A 24486-nucleotide genomic window follows, 5' to 3' on the forward strand; every position below is an offset into this window, starting at 1 on the left:
TATGAGCAGAAGAGTAAACTTAGTATTTTCTGCTACTTCAGAGCGCACACTGTTCATATCTCATGATCCTAGAACATGCTTTAAAGAACATGTCTTGTTAGCAACTTAAAGCCTTTGACATCAGGCTAGGAAACATATAACTCTGGGATACTAATGCCAATTTTGTTTTTTATTCTACTTGATCAATACGATTGAGAACACATTCAGTTACAGAGATAAATCCACATTCTTTATTGAAAAAAGGCCAATTACAGGCCAAGAGATCGATTTCTTCATGAAACATCCTCCCTAAAAGTATTCAGCTATACTGTTTTTCTGACTGCAGCAAGATGTCGAGAAGCCACAGAAATCCACCAATTTTTCATTTCTTCCGCAGAACTGCTTTCAGCAGATACCATTTTTTTTGTTGACAATGAGCTTCTACCTCTGCCTTGAGTTGATCTGCAAATACAACCAAAATGAGCTAGAGTATTTCCAAACACAGATACCACATGGAAACATTTATTTGAATATTTTCTGTGAATTCAAAAATTATTTTTAGCCAACCCTGGAAAATGTCAAGAAGACTTATGTATTTTCCCAAGTCATGTAAGACCCTTCCTGATTCTGTGAGGCAACAGCACCTCAGCTCCTTCCCAGCTCTGACCAGTGGACTACAACCACAGATTCAAATAAAGGCAGCATTAAAGCCTCTTCTTGAAAAGCCAGTGTCACCAACCATCCTTCTAAACTCTGACTCAGCCCACTGGTATTTTAAGGTAGATTTCTACTACAGGCCATTCTCAGGCTCACTGTGATTTGGGTAAGATTCCTTCTTCACCCATTTCCCCAAATAGTCTATATAGTATTGGAATTAATTGTTCTTTAAATGTTTGATAGAATTCGCTTGCAAATCCATCTGGCCCTGGACATTTTTCCTAGACCAATTTCCCTAATGAATATAGATGTAAAAATTTTAAATAAAATATTAGCAAACAGATTACAGCAACTTATCACAAGAATAATACACTATGACCAGGTAGCATTTATACCAGGAATGCACGTCTGGTTCGATATTAGGAAAATTATCACCATAATTGATCATATCAACCACAAAACTAACAGAAACCACATGATCATCTCAATAGATGCAGAAAAAAGCTTTCAATAAAATACAACACCCATTCCAAATAAAAACACTAGAGAGCATAGGAATAAATGGAGTTTTCCTTAAAATAATAAGTAGCATCTACCTAAAACCTTCAGCAAGCATCATAAATAATGGGGACAAGCTAGAAGTATTTCCAATAAGATCAGGGGTGAAACAAGGATGTCCATTATCACCACTATTGTTCAATATTGTATTGGAAACATTAGCTTTAGCAATAAGAGAAGAAAAAGAAATTGAAGGTATCAGAATAGGCAAAGAAGAAACAAAGCTATCACTCTTTGCAGATGATATGATGATATATTAAGAGAATCCTAGAAAATCAAGCAAAAAACTACTTGAAATAATAAACACCTTTAGCAAAGTTGCAGGTTATAAAATAAATCCAAGTAAATCATCAGCATTTCTATATATTACCAACAAAGCCCAACAGCAAGAGATAGAGAAATTCCATTTAAAGTTACCACATAGACCTTATAAAATATTTAGGGGTTTACCTAATGAAACAAGCTGGGGAACTACATGAACATAATTACAAAAAACCTTTCACACTAATAAAGTCAGATCTAAATAATCGAAAAAACATCAGTTGCTCATGGGTAGGCTAAGCTAATATAATAAAAATGACAATTCTACCTAAGCTAATTTACTTATTCAGTGCCATACCAATCAAACTACCAAAAATTTGCTTTATAGAGCTAGAAAAAAATAATAACAAGATTCATTTGGAATAACCAAAGGTACAGAATATCAAGGGACTTAATGAAAAGAAATGCAGGGGAAGGTGGCCTAGCCATTCCAGATCTTAAATTGTATTATAAAGCAGCAATCATGAAAACTGCTTGGTATTGGCTAAGAAATAGTGGTGGATCAGTGGAATAGGTTAAATATGCAAGACACAGTAGTCAATGACTATAGTAATCTACTATTTGATAAGCCCAAAGACCCTAGCTTCTGGGATAAGAACTCACTATTTGACCAAAAACTACTGGGAAAACTGGAAAAGAGTATGGCGAAAACTAGGCATAGACCAAAATCTCATACCATATACCAAAATAAAGTCAAAATGGGTTCATGATTTAGATATAAAGGCTGATACTGTAAGCAAATTGGGAGAGAAAGGAATAGTTTACCTATCAGATATTTGGGGAACAGAAGAATTTATGACCAAACAAGAGATAGAGAACATTACAAAATACAAAATGGATAATTTTGACTACATTAAATTGAAAAGGTTTTGCACCAACAAAGCCAATGCAACCAAGACTGGAACCCAAGTGTCCTGCCGTCCACCTCAGCACAACTGCCACTATGCCACCTGATACCTATGTCCTTTAGGGTGTGTTAAAGAGAAATGCTTTCCTTTCTACCCTTGCTCTTTAATTGCCAACAGAGAAGGTTCTACAGCTCACCAGTTGTCCATCTCCTCTTTCTGCTCCTCCTCTTTGCAATTAGTTCAAGTGAATGGCTAACTGATGGCACAGGGTGAGATATTTCAGAGACAAAGTACTTGGTGTCACAGCATATCAGATCTATTCAGTCATCTTCTAAAGTCCTATGTTTGCATATTGTTAGTGTTGACTCTTTTCTTGTTGTTGAATTGAACTGAGTTTTTCTACAACCGCATCTTTGCAAAACAACTTCCTACTTTTCCTTCCCCCCAAGCAAAGTGCCCATGTGTATAGTTGGGATTCCAGAGGGATCCAAATACAAGATCATAGAGAAGGACAAGGATAGCCTGAGATTTGGAGAGAGCAGGAAAAAAATTGAACGGAAACATGTTTTCTTCCGGAATTCTCTTCTTTAGCCCCCAAAGTGCTAAAAATCTGTTCAGTTCTAGTCTGGGCAGTTGAGAATTCAGGGCTGGTCAGGCACTGGCATCTAGAAACAGAGATTAGCCTGAAGAGGCTCCTGCCAATCCCTTCAATATCCTTTAGGGGACATTGGGCATTTAGCATATACATTGTATATGATTAAACATTACATAACACAAAGGGTCCCCCAGAGAAGAGCTGGCTTATCCTGGGGTGTGATTCAAGATAAGGTACTTCTCACAGCTCAGCTCACTCTCAGCTGTAGTTCCTCACACGGAGAAAAGAAGAAACCTGGAAAAACAAATCTTGAGAGATTTTTGATTGGAAGTGCTGCTAGGCTAAGAATGGCCTTATCTCTGAAACTCTCAGTGCCCAAAGTCATTGGAGGCATAGAGGGGCCCCTCATGCTTGAGATGTTCCAGGGCCCCTTTTTTAAAGAGAGAAAATAGTTCTGTGGAGTGGGAAAAGCACTGGATATTGAGTCAAGATAGACCTTAATTAAATTCTATTTTAGGATTGCTATATCACCCTGGGCAAGTCATTTAAATTCTCTCAGCTTCAATTTCCTATGGTACTGGGAATAGAATAGTGATTTTATTGATACATGGACCTTCCAGGAAAATAAATTCCCAACGCAAGGTGGTACCTTCTCTGCAATTTATAATTTTAGAGAGATTCTTAAAACACTGTGAGGTAAGTTCGCTTATTCAGGGTCAGACAGTCAATATGTGTCAGAGGCATGATATATCAAGGTCTACCTGGCTTTGAGGGCAGAGTTCTATCTACTACACCAAATCCTGTCTATGTCTGTAAAATGGAGGTAATTATAGCACTTATCTCAAAAGGGTTTTGTGAGGATCAAATGAGATAATCAATGTATAGCTTTTTGAAAACCTTAAAACGCCATAGAAAATTGAGCAATTATTAAGGGAATGATAGGCATGCCAGTATGGGGAGGAAGGGCTCAGTTTGGTTCTAGCCAGGAGGAAAATGGCTTCTAAATCCCTCTGATTCTGAAAACATACCAACAAAAATTCAGATCAGAAAAAATACATTTTTGATCAGGTTATATTATAATAAAAATTCTCCCAAATTGCTAAACCTGATCTAGCCCAAAGTCTTTGCTTCAAACTACCTTGTACATATTGAATACTCCAGAAGTAGTTGTTGAATTTATTTAAACTGAATTGAATTTGTTCAGTTCTATGTATGCCCTTCTCTATTTTCCCACCAAAGAATTCCCTTTTAGTTTCCTTCATTCGTTGTCCAAGCTCCTACTTTATACCAACCTGTCACTTCAGTACAATATATAAACCCTGTCTTCAACACTAACATTCAGTTAATAAACATTTATTAAGCACCTCGTATTGTCCCAGGTGTTGTGTTAAGTGCTGGGGATATAAGGAAAGGCAAAAGATAGTCTCTGCCCTGGCAAGCTCACAGTCTAATAGGTAGATGGCCTATGAGCAGCTATGCACAAACAAGCTATATACAAGATAAATGTACAGAAGGAAGGCACTAGAATGACAAGAGATTAGCAAAGACTGCCTGTAGAAAGTAGGCTTTAACCTGAGACTTAAAAGAAGCCAAGGAAGCCAGGAGGCAGAAGTGAGGAGGAGAGAGAGTATTCCAGATATAGCGGATAGTCAGTAAAAATATTTGGAGTTGGGAGATGGAGTACCTTGTTTGAGGACCAGAAAGGAGGCTGGTGTCACTGGCATGAAGGTATGCAGTGGAAGAGGAAGAGGTAAGATATTAGAATACTGGAGAGGTGAAGCATGTGTGTGTCATAGGGTGTTGCTCTGTTGTAAAGGGCTTCAAAAGCTAAATAGTGTATTTTGTATTTCATCTTGGAGGTGATAGGGAGCCACTGGAATGTATTGAATAGGGTTGGGGTGACATGTTGATCTGGTTTTCCAGAAAATGCTTTTTTCAGAAAAATTTCTTTGGTAGGTGAGTGGAAGATGGAATGGAGTGAAGAAAGATTTGTGGTAGGTAGACCAAGTAGAAATCTATTACATTAGTCCAAGCAAGAGGAAATGAAGGTCTACACCAGGAACTGTATTTGAGAGATGTTGCAAGGGTGAAATAAGCAGGCCTTGGCAACACACTGAATATAAGGGTAAGAGATAGTGAGGAGTGGAGGATGATACCTAGGTTGAGAACCTGAGAGATCTGGGAGGATGCTGGTGCCCTCAACAGTAATAGTGAAGTTTTGATGTAGGGAGCTTTAAGCAGAAAATAATGAGTTCAGTTTTTGGACCTGACACCTCCTGATTCCATAGAAGGGCCAGAACCACCATTTGGGAAAATACTACCACTGTATTTCCCCAGAATGTCTTCCAAACTGGGGACTGAAAAATATAACCACCATTTTGGGAAATGCTAAATTGAAACCCCTAGGAGAGTTGTAGAACTATTATATCTTACCTGTCTCATTTCTTTTCCCAGGTCTTAAAGGCCACCGGAAGTTAGCCTTCTCCATTTTTCCATCCAGAATGGGGAAATCATCCGCTTGTTCTGCTTCATCATGGGTTAGGGTCTGAACAGCCACAAAGAACACAGCAAAGAGAAGACAGAAGGTCTTCATCCTGAAGGGCTGGCTAGTTTGCAAGGGTCACAAAAAGAGAAAACACAGACGACCCCCAACTGTGGCCCACTGGAGAAGAGAGCTCTGTTTATAAAGCTTCAACTGGAGCCCAAGGGGACAATCAGGAATGAAAGGGAAGACTCCAATTATAGGTTTATAACTTTTTTTTAAACTTCTCCTTTGATGTTTTTCTGATCTTTGATGTTTCTCTGGTGACCTTTACCAGCTCAGCATCTCATTGTCATAGCCCTATGATCCCCATATGTCTCCTGATTAGCCTTTTACTGGCATCCTATCAGAGGGAGGAAGCCATATTTTCTCATTTTATTTTCTGTTTTGTTTGTTCTGTTTTGAGAGGAGATCTCCCTATCTTCCCCAGGCGGGAAGTACATCAGTCCACTTGAGCCTATTCCAATCCTAATCAGCACAGAAACTTTGAAATGTTTCATTTGTCTGACCTGGACTGATTTGCCCCTCTGTCAATGGCCATCTGTTCCCAGGGGTCTTACCCCATTTAGTGCTAGATTCAGTGTGTACACTAAATCAGAATTCCCCCTAATGAAGCTCAGAATTCCCAACCTCATGCAGTTCTCCATCCTAAATCCTCTCAAGCACCAGGGATTACAGGTATGGACCACCACCACAGATGTCTATGCTAGCCTTTTTAAACGATCATCTTTTTGTCCTCAAAAAGATAACTCAGTAGCAGTTATGATGGAAACAATAATAGTTTGATGCTGTATTTCAGCTAGTTAAAAACCTGTCTCCTAATACCCACTTTGGCAAACCATCCTTTTGCTGATGTGGTTAGCTACCTCCAATGTTACCATCCTTGGATTCAGGGTAAGATGCTAACTATCAGGACCTGTTAAACCAAATTGCATAATCTTTTGTCCCCTCCTCAGAGGGATCTGTCATGATAGTGACACAAGCTCTGAGTGCCACAGTAACTGCCAAGCTGCAGGATGTGAATGACATAGGCACAAGGGAGTCCCAAGTTCATAAGCCTGTGGAGCAGACAAGAGCCTGCCATTTTCAGCCATTATTTATTAGTTCTCCTGAGTGGTAGGAAGAAAACCCCCAGAAGTAAGAAGCAAGGAGCTGAGATTCTAGGCCCAGGTTTCCTGCTTGCTCACTGTGTGACCCTTGGGTAAGGTTCTTCCCTGTTCTGGACCTCAGCTTCCTCTAAAATGGGGATAGTGATCCTTGCCCTGTCTCTCTCATAAATGTAGTAATGTATAGCAAAGCACTTTATAAACAGTAAGAAGTCACTGAACAAATTGCAGGGTTTTTATGTTCATTATTCCTATAAGAAATAGCAAGACACTCTGGTAGAGAGATAGGGAGCTTCAAGTTTCAGGCCAAGTCAAATCACTGCCATTACCTCGATCACCACCTCACCTCAGTTCCCTACAGACGAGAGCCCTGGAAATACACATGGCCCCTATTTCCAGATTAGCCCCTGTAACCATCATTCAAGGAAGTAACTCCTGTGGAGATGCAAGCTGGCAACTTCCTCTCAGGTACTACAGCCTTGACCTCCTCAGCAGCTGCACCTACTGAAGATCAAGAAAAGAAAGTTCTCATCCCCACAGTCTTTACCAGTGCCAAATGGCTTAACATCAGAAGCAGCAGCAGTTTTATCATTGTGAATTCCGTTAAAGAAGATGCCTTACCATCTGCTTTGCAACAGCACCCTAAGGACCAAGGAGCCTCTTCATGATTTGCTGCTGAAACTGCTACATGTTGTTTCCTTCATTAGAATGTCAGTTCCTTGTGAACAAGTACTGCCTCCACTTTTCTATTTGTATCCCCAGGACCTAGCACTACTATGTGCCTTGCATACCATTTGTTGTTCAGTTGTTTAGTCATGATCTATTCTATGTGACCCCAGGGAGAAAGTCCATGGGGTGTTCTTGGCAAAAAAAAAAATACTGGAGTAGTTTGCTATTTTCTTTTCCAGTGTGTTCCAGTTTTACAGATGAGGAGCTGAGGTAACTAGGCATTAAGCGATTTACCCAGGGTTACACGGCTAGTAAGTGTCTGAGGCCAGATTTGAACTCAGATCTTCCTGACTCCAGGCCAGGTGCTCTATCCACTGCACTACCTAGTTATCACTTTGCACATAAGTACTTAATAGATAACCTTCCTTCTTTCCCTCCTTCCTTTCTGTCTTCCTTCTTTCCTTCCTTTTCTCTCTTTTTCCTTTCCTTCCTTATTTCTTTACTTCCTTCCTTTCTTCCTTGTTTCCTTCCCCTTTATGCCCCACAACATCACCAGAACAATCTACGTGTATGTTGTATCCAACCACCCAACAAGAATTTAAACTCCTTAACAAAGGGGACATTTGGACTTCTGTAACTCCAGTGTCCCACATAATGCCTTGTACATAGTACGTGTAGGGAAACAATGATTTCTTTCCACTGGCCAAAATATACACCAACACAGCAGGGTTTTGCTTTTGACAAATACATAATACAGGCAAGAGTACAGGCTAGGTGGGTGAAGAACAATGAAATTGGCTTCTTAGTTTACTTTTTTTTTAACCTGACATCCTAAGAAAGCCAACTTTAAATGAAATAGTTCTCTGGAATTTAACCCTATGTGAAATAATTATCTGGAAATGGGAACTCTAATCTAGGTCCAAACATAGGGGTGGAAAGGAAAAAGACTTAACCTTATGCTAGTGATACTCTCTGGCTTTTGTTAGCTGAGTGAGCTTACTGACTAAACTGCTGGTGGTGTGTACAGAACAAAAAAAGAGGATCTAGCTATCACACTTTAGCTAACTGTATCTGAGATGGCCAGCAGGTGTCTCTAAAGAGCCAAAATTTAGAACGGGGAGCCAAGAACAACAGCAAAGGCAATCCTCAAAGTCACTTCACAACTTATCAGTAGAACAACATGCTAGGAGAAGACACCATATGAGTCAGTGACCAGACCCAGGTATAGCAGTGTGGTGCAGTATTAGAAGCATGAGCTGCCCTTCTACCTGTGTTCACTGGCCACACGTGTACTCTATGTGTTTAGATCTAATGTATGATCCCTATGCAGGGACAGTCTCCCAATTTTAAGTTGTATTATTTATAGGAGAGTATGCTCCTGGTTAATGGGGTGGGAATCTTCCATTATGACCTTTCTTATTATGTAATTTCATCATTAAATGCCTTTGCTTTGAAGTAGTTGTGTTCTCTTGCTGATTTAAAAAAAAACAGTAGCTACATAGTGGAGGCTCAAGAGTCACGTTTTTGAGTAGGTATGGACCTAAAAAAGTACATTCCATATAGGATAGCTTTTCTGAGGGCCCAATTTGTGATGGAAGGAGGTCCCTAGGGCCTACATAGGTACTTAATAAATATTTGTTTAATTCAGTTGTATTGGTTTGACTAAATTACCCCATACTACTCTGTTTTATTTAGTTTGGGCTTTTTCAACAGTACTTCTTTTGAAATAATCTGGCTAGTGTACAAATGTGGGAGTTGGCACCAGTTTTCTGATTGATGTAAAGATTTTTTCGATTTTCTTGTGACAGTGAAGAGTTAAAGATGGATCCCCTTGAAACAAATTCCGGGTCTCCTTGAACTGTAGAGAGATTGGGAAAAAATAAAATCACTAGGCATGAAATCAAGAGATAGGTTTGAGTATTTACTTTGCTGCTTACCAAGTTCATGACTAGGTAAATCACTCCTTTAAATTTCAGATTCCTCATGTGGAAAATGGAGACAAATAGACTTAACACAACCTCCCTTATGGAGTTGTTGAGGTAGAGAAGGAATGGTTAGAGAACCATAAGCTGCTAGGGAAATGGAAATTCTGATTATGCCATGGATAGTCTGAAACAAGAAGGACATGTTTTCCTATTCTTATTTGTAGGGCTTGGGCCAGCTGCACTTGGATTGGCTCCTCCCCTGGGAAAAACTTTAAAAAGACCAATTGTGTTATCAGGTCATCAAAAAATATTCTGGAATGGGTGTTTAGAAAGCTAAACTCTAATTTCTGACTCCATTTCCATTTCCACTCCATTTCCATTTTATTTCTACCCCTTTCCATTTCTGACTCACTGTGTGACCTTGGACCAGTCACTTTATGTCTACCAACCTCTGTTTCTCCATCTGTAAAATGATGGAGTTAAACAAAGACTTATACTTTTGTGATAATTTGTAATTAATAAAGTCATGCCAAAATGAATGAACTATCCTGTGGGGTGTGAGGCAGTAGAAAGTTCCCTGTTACTGGTGGTGTCTGCAAAGAGACTGAAAGATCAGTTGTCAGAGATGTTACAGACTGTATTCTTGAAATGTTAGTTGGCTGGGCCATAGAGTTCTTCCAACTCACAACATCCGAGGCTAGAACACCTCTGAATTTTCTCCAGGTTCTAAGAATACTTAAAACTGTGAAGTCTTGGATCCATGGGTGACTGTGTCTTAGGAATAAGTGCTCAAGTGTGTCAAAGATCTTTGGGGGCAACAGAGTAGGGGTAGGGGCACAAAATGGGGACTCTAATTTTTTGTTCTTTCCTTCTTTGACCTTACACTATTCCCACATCTTTTCTAGGGCTTTTCGTTGTCATTAGGAGCCTACCTAATTCATATACTATCCTCCAACAGTATGGGAGGCCTTTATTATTGTTGTTGTTATTTTTATAATGAATTATCACAGCATCAGTGAACAAGTTTATTATAGCTAGGTCTCAACTAGTGTGAAAAATGAATCCTCTGAAGTGCTTGTATAATTTCCCACTGCATGTTTCTATCAGAATGGAACAAATGACCATATTTTACACAATCATAACTTCAAATAGTACAAATTTGAATAAATGCAACTCCTTCAGGGGATTCATTATTTGCATTAACCAGAACCTAGATATATCTTTCAAAGTCTGATTTTGGCATATGCACTGAAGACATGTAAGTCTTTCAGGTAATATTTGCTTTTAAAAAATTTTTTTTTGTTATGGAACACACACAGGGTGTGTGTGTGTGTGTGTGTGTGTGTGTGTGTGTTGTGTGTGTGTGTGTGTGTGTGTGTGTGAGAAATGGTGGCCTCTATTGTGGGGTGGGGAGGGAAGGAGATAGTTTTAAACTTAAAATACAACAACAAAAAAGAAGTAAATGCTTTAAACTGTCAACAGACAATAAGCATAGTGAATTTTTTTCATTCTCTCTACCTTTCAGTCATTGTCAGATGATAAAGAGGTGACTATGATATAATGTTGCTTTTGAAACTGGTTGCACTGTCTTTTCTATTCTTACACACTCGATAAGAATATCTGTCAGTCAATGAGCATTTATTAAGTACTTAATCTGTACTAGAAACTGGGCTAAGCATTGAGAGTACAAATAAAGACAAAATAGTCTTTGCCTTCAAGGAGCTCACATTCTAATGGGGGTGATAATAGAGAAGTAACTAGGTGCAGATAAAATATATATAGGGAAATGAAAGGCAATCTCAGAGGGAAGGCCCTAGCAGTGGGGGAGACCTGCAAAGGTTTCTAGAAGAAGGTGGAATTTGAATTGAGTCTTAAAGGAAGCCAGGAAAACTAAGAGGTAATTGTGAGGGGGGCACAGCATTCTCAGCATAAGCGAGAGCCAGTGCGGAAGCAGAAAGATGGCAGATGGAGTATTTTATGTGAATAACAGCACATAGACTAAAGTTATAGAGTTTGTGGATGCCAAGTTTTAGAAGACCAGAAAGGTAAGAAGGGGTTAGGTTATGAAGAGCTTTAGATGCCAAACAGAGGACTTTAAATTTTATTCTGGGGCAATAGGGAGCATTGGAGTTTGCAGAATAAGAGAGTGACCTGGTTAGACCTATACTTTAAAGAAATCACTTTGGCATCTGAGTGAAGAATGGATTGGAGTATGGGGAGAGACTTGAGGCCAGAAGACTAATTAGGAGGCTATTGCAGTAATTCAAGTGAGAAGAAATAAGGCCATAAAGTAGAGTGGTGTCTGAATAGAGAGAAGGAGATGTATATGAAATACATGAAAGGTTTGGCAACAAGATTTGGCAAAGGATTGGATATGTGGGATGTCTTTTATGTATACACAGCCTATTCTTATAAAATATTATGTAATAGGGAAAGTAGGTGTATGGATTGCTAGCTATTGATATTCTTAATCTAGGTGGCCCTTGGTCATTAGACAGCCACTGCATCTCAGAGAGAAGGCACTGGTATCCTCTACCCTCAACCCTTTTCCAGTTTTGGAATCAATCAAGTCAATGTTCCTATTGATAATGAGAAAGATGCGTGAATCTATTATTTCACTCACTAGTCCCATGACTTTCCAAAGCAAAATGCCACTTTCTGGTTACTACTCACTTATATTTGTTATCTCCCCCAATAGATAGTAACCTCCTTGAGGACAGGGGCTAGCCCTTCTTTCCTATTTGTGTCCTCAGAGCTTAGCATAGGGTTTGGGAAATAGGAAGCATTAATAAATGCTTTTTATTAATTAATTAATTATTCATTCAAGGGGAAAGCTACTCATGGCTGAAAGTTGGGGGAAATGGAATGGAGGCACTGTTAAATGTGGAAGCAGCTTGGATAAGGACCACCGGCCATTAATTCTCTTTGAAGTGACTCTTCTCTGGCCTCTTCCCCTTCACTAATAGGTTTCCATATGGCTAATTGACAGATCAATTAATTTTATATTAGTTACATTGCTATTTAAAATATATTAAATACACAGTCCCAGCCTTCTAAAAGAATACTCTGTTTCCCAGCTGTCTAAATATTGACCAAACTGATAAAAAAAAAAAAAGAGAAACAACAGAGGGGGCTGCCAACTTGCAGCAATGGAATCCATGGATGACATAAGGCTAAACTGGAACCATCTTATCTAATGGTTCCAATACTTCCTAGCTATGTGATCACAGGTAAGTCACTTTGTTTCTCTGAACCTGTTTCCTCACATGAACAATGAGTAAAACAATACTAGCAATTTTCAACCACATAGGTTATGTGAAGAAAGTATTCAGGCCCCCATTTAACAAGGTTCTCCCTTGAGAACCTTGGCTTCTTTATTTAGAAAAGAAGCCATCCCTTGATGTCTCTCTTTTCCCTTTCTCCACATCTCAACCCCAAACTGCATCATCTACAATTTTCTCCTTTGTTCCATTTTCTCTTTCTCTAAAGTGTTCGATTCTTTGATGGACATTGTGGCCTTTCTTATTCTAAAAATATTCCTTCCATTTATGTTCTGATCCCAGCTCTTCTTATGCCGTAGGATACGCTTTTTTCCAATATTTCTTCTCTCTCTCATCTTCTTATCTTGTCTCCCTTTCATTTGGCTTTTCCCTTTGTCTACAAATAATCCCAGGCCTCCTAAAGTCCTTTAAATACTTTTTCTTGACCCTGCCCCTTTTTCAAACTATCATTTTATCTCTCATGTTTTTCTCAGTAAAATGTCTAGAACCAGTTATATAAATTCATTGGCTTTAGTTTCTTAAATCTCACTTCATAATTCCTTGAAATTATAGTCTCAAAGAGAATCCACCACTTTCAAAGAATTGACCAATTGCATCTCAACTATTAACTTAAAATCCCTTTTACTTATTTATTCTCCTTGAACTCTCTGCAGCTTCTTATTCTGTTAAATATCTCTTCTTCTAATATACTCTCTCTTCTCTTGGCTTCCATGATGCTTCTGTTTCCTTGTTTATTTCTACCTGTATGACTATTCCTGCTTCATCTCCTTTATGGCATCATCATCCATCTCTTGAATTCCAAGCATGGGTGTCTTCCAAAGTTCTGTCCTGAGTCCTCTTCTCTTCTTTCTCTATACTTTTTATCTTGGTGATCCCATCCATTCCCATGTGGTTAATTATCATCTCTATACAAATATTGGTCAAATCTATGAAGATAGCCCAAATCTCTCACTTGAATTCCAGTTTCATGCTTCCAGCTCTTGACTATATCTTACCTTGGATGTCATATTGGCATTTCAAACTCAACAAATCCAAAATAAAATTAATTATTGTCCCTACTAAAGCCTCTCCTCCACGCTTCCTTGTTTTTGACCAGGGTAATGCCATCTTCCCCAGTTACGAAAACTAAAATTCCCTATGTCAAGAGTTTTCTCTCTTCCTCAACTTCCATGTATAATCACTTGACTTATCAATTATATTTCTTTTTTTCATTAATTAATTAATTTTCAGTTTTCGACATTCACTTCCACAAGATCTTGAGTTCCAAATATTCTCCCCCATCTCACCTCTTCTCCCACCGAAGGTGTGCATTCTGAATATGTATTACCCTGATCAGCCCCCCCACCTATGTATCACCCCCTTCTCTTATTTCCTCCCATTTCTATTTTCCTTTAGGGCAGGATGAATTTCTATACCCTTTTGCCTGTATATCTTATTTCCCAGTTGCATGTAAAAACATTTTTTAACATTTGTTTTTAAAACTTTGGGTTCCAGATTCTCTCCTTTCCTCCCTTCCCACCCACCGTTACTGAGAAGGCAAGCAACTCAATACAGGTTATGCATGTGCAGTCAAGCAAAACAATTCCATAATAGCCATGTTGTGAAAAACTAACTATATTGCCCTTCATCCTATTCCACCCCCATTTACTTTATTCTCTCCTTTGACCCTGTCTCTCTTCAAAATGTTTGCTTCTGATTACCTCCTCCCCCAATCTGCCCTCTCTTCTATCATCCCCTGCTCTCTTATCCCCTTCACCTTTATTTTCCTGCAGGGGTAAGATAGATTTTTATACCCAAATAGGTGTGTATGTTATTCCTTCCTTAAGCCAAATCCAATGAAAGTAAGATTCATTCATTCCCTCTCATCTCTCCCTACTTCCCTTCCATGGCAAAAGCTTTTTCTTCCTTCTTTTATTTGAGATAATTTGCCCCATTCTACTACTCCCTTTCTCCTTCTCCCTGTACAATCCTCTCTCACCCCTTAATTTTATTTTTTAGGTATCATCCCTTCATATTCAACTCACTCTGTGCCTTCTGTCTATATATATTCTCTCCTACTACCCTAATACTGAGAAAGGTCTCAAGAGTTACAAATATCATCTTTCCATGTAGGAATGTAAACAGTTCAACTTTAATGGGTCCCTTATGATTTATCTTTTCTGTTTACCTTTTCATGCTTCTATTGAGTCTTGCATTTGAAAGTCAAATTTTCTATTCAGCTCTGGTCTTTTCATCAAGAATGCTTGAAAGTTCTGTATTTCATTGAATGTCCATATGGATTATATTTCTAGAACATTTCTCAATATATCTCCTTCTCTCTACTCCCATGACCACTATGCTAATTCATACTATGTCATCTCTCTTCTGGACTTTTGTTATAATCATATATAGTCTCCACTTCCAGTCTCTGCCTTCTTCAATTCTGCCTCCATAATCTGACAAAAGTCTTCCTAAGGCACAGGTCTTATAGTTATATCACTATCTTGCTCAAAATTCTTTAAAGGCTCCTTATTGCCTCAAAAATAGAGCCTGAATTCCTCACCCAGATATTTAAAACCTTCCACAATCTGACTTCATTTCTCTTCATAGACTTTTAAAACATTCCTTCCTTTGACACATTCACTACTCCACCAACCTCATAGCTATTCATCAAACTTGGCATATCTGATTCCCAGGCTTGCTTTCACATAGGCTCTCCTCTATGTCTATATTTTATTCCTTCTCCTTTCTGTGTTTCAGAATTCTTATCATCTTTCAAAGCTCAGTTGAGGTACCTCTACTTCCCCAGAACTTTCCCCTAATCCCCACACTGTTAATATTCCATTTCTCCCTTAATTGTATGTGTTCAGTTGCTTTTCAGTCATGTCCGGCTCTTTGTGACTCCATTTGGGATTTTCTTTGCAAAGATACTAGAGTGGTTTGCCATTTCCTTCTGCAGATCTTTTTACAGATGAGAAAACTGAAGCAAACATGATTAAGTGAACTGTCCAGGGCTACACAACTAGTAAGTGTCTTAGGTCAGATTTGAACTCAGGTCCAGCACTTTATCTGTTGCACCACCTAGCTAGGGATAGGTAAAAGGAGTCTAATTTCTGACCATTCTTGTGTGGGGTTGACAGCCTGGGACCAGAAATCATGATAGTTAAGGAGATGGGGGATCTGGGAAGACAAGATATTAGAAATCAGGAAGGATTGGCCTATAAAATAAAACTATGAGTCTGGTATTGACCTTATTATGGTGGGGAGCAACACATGATAGAGACAGTACATATATGAGACTACCAAATATTTGTGTAGAATGGAATGAACTTTAAAGAAGAAGAGGGGGCTATTGGGTGAGAGTGGCAGAGGTAGGGTCTAAAAATGTCATTGCATAGCAAGAAGTATGCCATCTCTACCTGCTGGCCTTCTGAGAGAAGAAACAACCAGCTTTGGAGAGGGATGGAAAAGATCTGGCATCTTCAGAAGAAAGCAAGGTTTCAATGAGGACCAGAATTTGGAAGGATGGTGAAGTGAACAAAGAAAAATAGTTGGTTAACAAACCAAAGGTTATAAGGGGGGGAAGGGCAGAGGAAGATATGGAATAGGAAAGGTTAGGGCTGAGCTAGATAAAGATGAGTACATGGAGAATGGTAGCTAAGGAAAGGAGTTCTGCTTAGGCAGAAGGTGATTCTAAACCATAGAGATTAGAGGAGCAAGAGGGAGGAATTTACTAGAGATGATACTATTTTCAAGTAGTTGAATATGGAGATTTAGAAAGAGATGTGTAGTGTGGAGCAGCATTGCTTCTGCAAGTAAGTAGTGAAGGTTGTCAGGTGAGACACCTTAGTGGAGACAATCTACCACAGTGGGAAGGTATACCCAGAAGAAGAGTACGTAATTTTTGGTCACCCATATAGGCACTGACAAACTGGAGTTGAAAAAGGAAGCAGACCCAATTAGATAGCATTACAGCTAATGGGAAGAAGAAAGAACATAGCTTCTTCCCCACTCAGAGGCTGGCACCTAGGATAAAGTCCCACTCACCCAGCACTATTTCTGCTTCTGCTGCTTGACATTTAAAACTTACAACCTGGCCCCTTTCTACATTTCTAGTCTTCTTATACTTTACTTCTCTCCCCAAATTCTTACATCTCTCTTCAATAGCCTACTTGCAGTTCTTTGAACAAAATGTGTCATCTCCAGCCTCTATACATTCACAATCATTGTCCCCTTTGGTTATAAAACTCTCTATTATACACCTCCTCTTCTTAGTTTCCCTGCCTTCCTTCAAGATTCAGCTCAAATCCCATGTTCTACAATGGACCTTTCTCCATCCTACTGACCCCCAATAAGGCCTTTTGCTCTCAGATTATCTCCCACAATACATAACTCGTATTTACCTGATTCTTTACATGCTGCCTCCCTCATTCAAATGAGCTCCTTGAGGGCTGGGACAGTGTTTTTGTCTTTCTTTGTAGGCCCAGCACTTAGCATAATTCACTTAATAAATACTTGTGGATTGACTACTTTGCACACAGTAGATGCTCAAAAAATGTTGAATTAGGTAGAACTGAATTACAGAGCAGAATCATAGGATTTAAACTATGAAACTTCAGAGAGTATAAATGAACTCTCAATTTTTTTTAGGAGAAAAGAGAAAATCTGAGTTTAAATTCCATCTCTACTTCTTACTACCTGTGATCTCTTGGGCAAATTATTCTCTGGGCCTCAGTCTTCAGATCTGGCATTCTTTCCATTACTTCCCATGGAGCATTCTTACTGATGACTCTAAGTTCTGAAGGCCAATGTTCAATATCTCTTAGCTGAGGTGGTCTGCTGTGATTAGACCAAATCTTGAGCATTGCGTTCAGTTCTGTCCACCACATTTTAGCACCACTGATAAGCCAGAGAGTGTATAGAGGAGGACAATCAGGATGGTGAAGGGCTTTGAGACCATACTAAATAAGAATCAGCTGAAGGAGCTAGGGAGGTTTAAGCTAGAGAAGAAAAGACTCAGTGTACCAATCAGCCAGTCAATAAGCATTTATTAAGTGCCTACTGTGTGCCATGCTCTTGTTTGAAGGGCTGTCATGTGGGAGAGATGTCAGATTTGTTTTGTTTGGCCCTATACGGCAGAACCAGAGACAATGGATGGAAGTCGCAAAGAAGCAAATTTGGGCTTAATGTCAAGAAAAACATCCTAAAAATAAATGCTTTTCAAAAGTAGAATCGGCTGCCTTTGGAGATAATGATTTTCCCTTCACTGGAGAGTTTTAAAAGGTGGGTGGATACTGCTTGTGGGTAGGATTCTTTTTTATGTTTGGATTGTACTTGGTGGCTGCTGAGATCCCTTCCAACTCTAAAATTCCATGACACACTTTAGAAAGATTTGAATCCAAAAATGCTATTTAATTTTTTTTCTTTTTCTTTTTTTAAAGTTAACTATTTTGTACTAAAAGTGGTACTCTTGATTCACCTGGAAAAATTCACTTAAATGGAACAGTTGTGACCCCACTCCACTTCACCAACAAGTCCAAATAAAGGTGGTAGTATTCTATGGCACACTCTAGAATCACAGCCTCAGTTTCCTCCTCAGCTGTGCCATAAAGGAGGGGAAGAAAGTAGCTAAAGTTTTGACACAAGACTTGTGTCTGTCTTCCTGGCCCTTCACCACTGAGGTGGGAACAATTATACTGCCACCTACTGGCAGGAACGTTGGCTGAGTCAGAGGATCTGGATTCTAATCCCAGTTCCTCCACTGCCTGGCTAGAGGAGCTTGTCCAAATTACTAAACCTCTCTGTGTTAAATTGACCACATGTAATATAGGGACAATAAAATCCACCCCACCTAATGCATAGTAATATCATAAATGCACAATGGAGTCATTTCTGGAAAGTGTTTTAAAAAATGAAAACAATATACAACGTTGAGGTATTTTGTTAATAATTATTTTAAAAAATGAATTACAGGAATTGCCTTTAAATTAGAATAGAATAAAGAGAGGCAGTATGACATAATGAAAAGTGCACATGATTTGGAGTCAGAAGACCTGGGTTCTCATCCTAACTCTTCTACTTCCTAATCATGTCACCTTAAACAAATCACTCCATCTCCTTTTCAGTTGCATCATTTGTAAAACCACAGGGGCTCTCTCCTCTCAGTAGAGAGAAAGAGGGCTACAATTGTGGAATGGGGGCATATATTGTCTGACATAATCAGTCTGTGAACTGGTTTTTGCTTAGCTGTTTTTCTTTTTCTTTGCTACTGGGTAGTATTTAATGGCAGGGTTGGGAGAGCTGTTAAAGGGAAATTATAGTTGTATGAAAAAAAAGACATTAATGAAACTTCTCCCCATTCACATTGCCACAAGCCTTATCAAGGCCATTATCGCCTTTCACCTAGAACTATTGCACTGGATTCAAAATTGGTCTCCCTGACTCAAATCTCTTTCCTTTCTAATCCATCCTCTACCCAGCTGCCAAGCTGATTTTCCTAAAGTACAATATAATCATGTCATTCCCCCAATAATTTGCTTGTTGTTGTTCAATCATGTCTAACTCTTTGTGCTCTCATTTGGGTTTTTCTTGGCAAAGATACTGGCGTGGTTTACCATTTCCTTTTCCAGCTCATCTTACAGATGAGGAAACTGAAGCAAACAGAGTTAAGTGACTTGCCCAGGGTCACACAGCTAGTAAGTGTCTGAGGTCAGATTTGAACTCACAAAAATGAGTCTTCCTGACTACAGGTTCAGTACTGTCTCCACTTTGCCACCTAGCTGCCCAATAAACTCCTTTTTAAATTAAGGAGCAAATTTAAACTCCTCTGTTTGGCATTTTAAACACTTCACAATCTGGCTCCAATGTACCTTTGCAACTTTACTGAACATTATTCCCCATCACACACACTGAAGTCTAGCCAAACTGGCATTCTCGACTGTTCTTCATACATGACGCTCCACCTTTCAGCTCTCTCCCTTTGCACTGTCTTTCTCCTCATATTTAGAAGTCACTCCTTCTTCACTGCTGCCCTCAGAATCCTTAGTTTCCTTCTAGGCTCAGTTCAAGCTATACCTAACCTACAAGAGGTCTTTACTGATCCCTCCAGCTCCAAGCACCTTCTTCCCAAAATTATCTTGCATCTATTTTGTATTTCTGTTGTAGATGCCTACAAATGTGTGTGTTATCCTGACACCCACCAGACTCTAAATTCTCTGAGGATAGGAACAATTTTTATTTTGTTTTTGTTTCCACAGCACCTGGCACATAGTATATGCATAATGTTTGTTTTTAATTAATTGATTAATTGATTGATATGATTCAGCGGTCTCCAAGTTCCCTTCTAGGTCTAATGACCTGGGACTCTATGACTACAGAAGGTATATGTGACAGTTTGGATGATCAAATCAAGATGCAAAGAGATCTCAACAGGCAAGAATGATGGGTTCAATCTTATAAAATGACATTGAAGAGGAATGAATTTAAAGTCCTACTGCTGAGCTTAGCAAGTCAAATATACAAACACAGTGACCCAGACAGAAAAGTTAAGAATAATATGTGTTCATTGCAAAGTTCAGTGTAAGAAAAATATTTCTAAAAATTAAAACTCTCCAAAAGTATAACAGATAGCTTTCATAAGAAATGAGTTCCCCTTAACTGGAGATGTTCAAGCAAAGCCTGAATAACCACGCATCAGGTATGTCAGAAAGGGATTTCAAATCAGAATCTGAGAGTTGAAAGGGACCTCAAAGGTCATTTAGTTCAACCAAAACCTATCACATGATTCTATCTCTAAGGAACCATCCAGTACTAACATTCCATGGCTCTAAGAGGTACAAGACTGATTATATAATGTTCCTCTTTGAAGCTTTGTTTTTTGTTTTTATTGGGCCTTGTTTTGTTTGTGTAGGGAATTCCTGGTAAGAAACTTCCTTTTTGTATGAACATTTGTACCTTCTCTGAAGCTTTATAGTTGTAGAGAGTTGCCTAGAACATTCAGAGGTTAAGTACTTGCCAACTATCATACAGCCACATGTATCACAGGCCAGAGTTAAATCTACATTCCGAGGACAGCTGTCTAACCACTCTGCCATGCTGCCTCTCTTCTATGGGATTTTTAGGGACAAGATAACAACTTATATGTCTCCAAGGATTTATGAGAAACCTGAGTGAGGCTAAGCATTTTCATGAGATAAATGTGGTCTAGTGTCCATGGAAATCCTTTATTCTGGTTTTGGTTTTTTCTATAAGCTAACTATGTTAACTTGAATGAGTCCTTTTGCATCCTTGAACCTTAATTTCCTCATCTGTAAAATGGGAAGGCAAGAAGAGAGGTGACACATATAGGGACTGATGACCTCTGGGCACTTTCAAGGAGGAGGAACAGTATGCTTCTGTAGGTTATGGATGAGTCAAATTGATGCAGGATGACTGGCACTTGGAAGAAAGAGATGGTAAACAATTTGATGCTAACTGAAATAGGAAAAACAATGACATCCCCAAATACAGAAAAAGGAATTTCTGGATCAGAACCTTGGAAAACCATATTTTCCATAACCTGGAGTAAAAAATCATTCATATTGACCTGGGGTCTTGCACCTCATGGTGCTTTAGACCTGTTACAAAAGGGTGCCATTCTAATTTCCACCCAAAGCAAGGAGTTTAGTCAATAGTCCACAAAGCTAAGGAAATGGACTGATATTTACTTGATCTCACGTCAGTGTTGGTCATGGTTATGTCATAGCTCTATACTAGGTCCCTTTACTATCAAAGGCACTGAAGGAGTTAAAAGGTTTCAAAGAAGCATGAAGTATATGAAGAAAGATTAGGGATGACCCATAAACTTGGAATCATGGAATTTTGGTTAGAGTCCCAATTTTACTAGCTATGTGACCTTAAGTAAGTCTTTTGCCATCTCTAAGTCCTGATTTCCTTATTTGTAAAATGGCCTTAATAATACTTAAATTATAAAAGCTATTATGATTATCAGATAAAATAATTTATAGAAATCTCTTTGTGGTTAATAATAGCTCACAGTTATATAGCACTTTGAAGTTATAGTTTTTTTCTCTAAGTACCCCTACAACCTTCTCTCCTCCAACTTTTTGCCACCACCCTTTTCATTTGATTGTTCTACTCATAATTTCCAAACATGCCATGTGAAATTCCACTTTTGCATCTTTGCTCATGACTTTTCACCTTCTTGGAATGGCCTTCCTAACATCTTTACCGACTGGCTAAAATCTTCCCTAGTTAAACCATCCCTGAGGATCATTGCATTCTCTGAACTTTTTCAGTAATCATCAGTTCAACCTATTTATTAAAGGAATCGCCATTATAGTACATTGGACAAGTAGTCATCCAGCTTACTTGAACAAGAAAGGGCAACCCACTACCCCTTGAGACAATCCAAATACACATTTGGACAGCTCTATTTATTAAGAAGTTTCCCCTGACATCATGACTAAATTCAGGGCTTTACAGCTTTTACCCATTGCTCTCTAGGGACAAACAAACAAATGTAATCCTTTTCCCGCATGACAGCCTCAAATACTTGAAGAAGTACCCTGCTCCCTCCCTCCCAACTCCCGCTGTCTCTTCTCTAGGGCAAACCTCCTCAATTCCTTCAATTTCTCCTCATATAAAATGGACTCAAAACCCTTCACCATTCTAATTGCCCTTCCTTGGATTCTCTCCAGCTTATTAATGCCTTTCTTAAAACTGTCATGCCCAGAACTGAACACAATCCACCAGATGAGGTCTTTCGAGGACAGAATACAAAGTACAGTGGGACTATCTCTGCCCTATTTCTGGAAGCTGAGACTCTTAATGGAGTCCAAGATCTTGTTAGCTTTTTTTACTGTCACATCATACTGTTTATTCACATTGAGCTCAAAGTCAACTAAAACCCTAGGATCTTGTTTTTTCAGGACAATTGTTTAATGTAGCCCCTTTTAATGGGAATAGAAAAAGTTTATATACAGGGGTTCTTAACCCTTTTGTGTATCAGACTCCTTTGGTCGTCTGGTGAAGCCTAAGGACTCTTCAGGATACTATTTTCAAATGCATAAAATAAAATACATAGATTACAAAGGAAGGAAAAAATAAACAGGCATTTACAGAGTTCTTTATATGTGCCATGTACTATATTAATACCTAGTCTAAATTTCTATCGTGAATGGTCTCTGTATAGATATGTACTGTTCCCCTCAAATTGACTATAAAATCATTAAGATAGAGACCACCAAATCTTATGCTTTATCATTTTCTTAGTACACAGTGGGGACTAGAATAGTGATTGATGATAATGATGACAAAGATAATGACAATGATGATGATGAAGATGATGATGAGAATAGTCTTTTCTACCCCAATGTCTAGTTCTCCCTTGCTATCTCAGTGACATTAAGGATGTTGAGCCTTTTGGCCAGGGGCTGTAAGAATTTTCAGGTTTCTGAGTGGATTCCTCCACAGAATGAGGGAATTATAGAATCACAGAATTTCAGAGTAATAAAGGATGTTGCAGGTCACATAGTCCAACCTGTATCTGCCCAAGGATTCCCTCAAGACCATCTGTAATAACTGATCATTTAGCCTCCACATGAGAACTTCCAGCAAAGGGAAAAGCAATACCTCCAAAAAGGGTCCTTATCACTTTTAGATAGTTTTGATTGTCAGAAAGGTTTTCCTTTCCAACTCTCAAATTATTTGATTCTATGATCATGTGAACTACAAATGTAATTTAAATATTAATAAATTCATGATAACTTTGTGTTGATAGAAACAAATAATGATTTAAAAATATGTATCTACCTCTAAATCTATGATTCTGCCTGTGGGGATGAGAGGGATCAATTAAATTGTTGACACAAAAAAAGGGACTTCATACTTAAAAATTTGAGAACCTCTGTAAAAAAAAATCAAAGGATCATAAATCATAGACTTAGAGATCACAGGGAACTTACAGGTCACCTAGTTCAGTCTCCTTATTTTAAAAGAGGAGAAAGCTGAAGTCTGAAAAGGGACATTACATGTAATCAATTGATTGTGAACTCCATTAGGGCAGGGAATGTCTTTTACCTCTTTTTGTATTGGAAGTACTTAGCACATTGCCTGGCAGTAATAAGTGCTTAATAAGTGTTTATCAACTGATTATTGATCAGACAGTGACTTGCCCAAGGCCATACAGTATGGGGTGAAGTTGCAATTAGTTCCAAATATGATGCATTTTTTCCCACTGCAGCTCAATGCTTCAGCCAGCATCATACCTCAGCCAATTCCTGCCTTCTACCACCCCTCCCTTCAGATTGAAAGTTCAGGTCTTCTAAACTATCAGCAAGTCTTGAGACATATCCTTTTTGCTAAGTCGTTCTCCACATGCAGCATTCTTATATGCACTATGGCGTGGAAATAGTCCTACTTTCTTGAAGATTTTGGCAGGTTCTCCTAAGTATAGCTCAAAGATGGGCTGTGTATTTGTCGTCCAAGGACCAGACAAAGCTCACAACCAAAGGGGTTGGGCTCCAGGTGAAGTTTTGCTTCCTTCCTTCCTCCCCCCCTGCCTCCCTGCCTCTCTTCCTTGTTTCTTTTATTTATTTAGCTATTTATTAATTTATCTATTTGCTTATTCATTAGGCCATTTATTTATTTTGCCATGGAGGCTCATAATTTACTAAGGTGGGTATGTGTGTGGAAGGATGGGTGCAGGAACCCGTGCAAGGGTCACAGTGAACAAATAAATAACAGAAGCAACAGGTGAGCTAAACTGATAGTCCTAAAACATAGATCTGACTGTGTCAGGACCTTTTCAAGAAACTCTAGTGGTTTCCTCTTGCCTCTAGGATAAAATATAAACTGCTTTGCTTGACTTTTGAAGCCCTTGTACTCTGGCTCTAGCCTACCTTGTCACTGTCACACTCTGTGTTCCAGCCAAATTGTCCTGCTTGCTCTCTCCCATCTATAGCATTCCATCTCCTATCTCTGACCTTTTCCCTGACTGTGCCCAGTGCCTAAAATGTTCACCCTCT

The 24486-nt window shown here is 38.9% G+C and overlaps 1 long non-coding RNA gene across 2 annotated transcripts; it reads right to left on the reverse strand.

Annotated features, from left to right (window-relative positions):
* Window positions 1-207: 207 nt before the first annotated feature.
* Window positions 208-7497, reverse strand: LOC110207198 (uncharacterized). 2 transcript variants are annotated; one of them, XR_002324084.2, is made up of 3 exons: window positions 7228-7497; window positions 5392-5503; window positions 208-441 (listed from the first exon to the last, which is right to left on the reverse strand). It is a non-coding gene; the product is annotated as an uncharacterized LOC110207198 (long non-coding RNA). The 2 variants fall into 2 exon arrangements; XR_002324083.2 differs by lacking the exon at window positions 7228-7497 and having other exon boundaries at window positions 5392-6584.
* Between the last annotated feature and the right edge of the window lie 16989 nt (window positions 7498-24486).

This window comes from Phascolarctos cinereus, unplaced genomic scaffold, assembly GCF_003287225.1.
Source record: "Phascolarctos cinereus isolate Bilbo 61053 unplaced genomic scaffold, phaCin_HiC Scaffold_2;HRSCAF=192, whole genome shotgun sequence".
Classification (NCBI taxonomy): Eukaryota; Metazoa; Chordata; class Mammalia; order Diprotodontia; family Phascolarctidae; genus Phascolarctos; species Phascolarctos cinereus.